The following is a 1,413-nucleotide window of genomic DNA, read 5'->3' on the forward strand; positions in this document are numbered from 1 at the left end:
ACCATATTTTTTAATCAAAGTATTTGACATAACTGTAACCCCACACAGTGAGCCAGAAACAAGACGGTGTGGTTACTTCTTTATGATTTCATCCATACAGAAATGTGTAGCTTTGCATGGGCTGCAATAAGAGGAAAAGGATGGGGAGGAGAGGGGATAATAATGACTTCACAGGACAGTCTAAGATAACATTTTCTTTCCCAATTGCTCTTGTAAGGAACAGAGGAAATCAAAAGTTATTTTCACCCTCCATTCGAGTTATCATCCTCCAGCAAACATGTGCCAGTGTTTTTAAAGAGCTGTCAATGCCTAACTTACATAAACAGTTGCTTTAGACTCTAAAGGGGTCTCCAACCTTTCTTCATCTGAGAGCTACTTTGAAAAATGAAAGTGGCCAAGAGCTACTTGCATCACATCGCTTACATTTATTCACATAGCACTCATCAGTTGAATGAAGGTACTTTTGTACACGTGTGAAATTGCAATACCCAAACGTATCAAAAATCTTAACTTCACATCAAGGTCAAAGATAACGACAATGTTTTCACTTCTTATTATGGCCCACATAGTAAATACATTACCCTAATCACCACCTTACAAACATCTTATGGCACATCTGTAAAATAAGTGCATTCACTCTTTTTTACAGTTAGTGAGATGACTGGCACTGCATGGAGTCCACCATAGAGGTGTATGCTGGAGTGTACCCACTTAGGTTCACTCTAATAGAGTCATTTAAATGTTCATCAGTCAGTCTTGTTCTGTATTTAGATTTCATGAAAAAGAAAAAGCTTCTTCACAAAGGTATGTAGAGCCAAATAAAGCAGACATTTTCAGTGCTTGGTGAATGTTCTAATAGTTTTCTGGGTCTACAAGGCTCCAGAAAAGTTTTGCTGAGACTTAAGATGAACATGATTTTGGAGATTTATAACCTCCATCTCAATTGTATAGGTCTAGCCTCCCTATATCTGTGTGTGAAATTGTTCCACCCTCAAAAACAAAAAACAATACTTCGAGCAATGGTCTTCTGTTAAAAAAAGGACACTGAATGTCCTGAATGTGGCATCAAAAAAATGATTTTGAACAGGCTAGCATATAAAAACTAAAATACTGCATGTGGGTGCACACTTATTCTCTGTTTTACTGTTACATAAATTCCATGAATGTATGAGATTAAAGGTGGGGTAGGTCATTTTGGAGAAACCAGCTAAGATAGAGCTCGGCCAAGAGTTTGAATGGACGGGGTTTTGAAATTCACGAAAACTGTTTTTTAGGTGTAGTCGAAAGTAGACACCTTCGGCAATCATGACCATTTTTCCGTGCTGGTAGTGTATTAACTTAACCAGGCACGCAACCTCCATCCCCGAGACATTCCACTTCACCGTCTAACAAGGCCGACATATAAAAGTTTAG

Source organism: Notothenia coriiceps, unplaced genomic scaffold, assembly GCF_000735185.1.
Source record: "Notothenia coriiceps isolate Sejong01 unplaced genomic scaffold, NC01 NC01_scaffold00003333, whole genome shotgun sequence".
Lineage (NCBI taxonomy): Eukaryota > Metazoa > Chordata > Actinopteri > Perciformes > Nototheniidae > Notothenia > Notothenia coriiceps.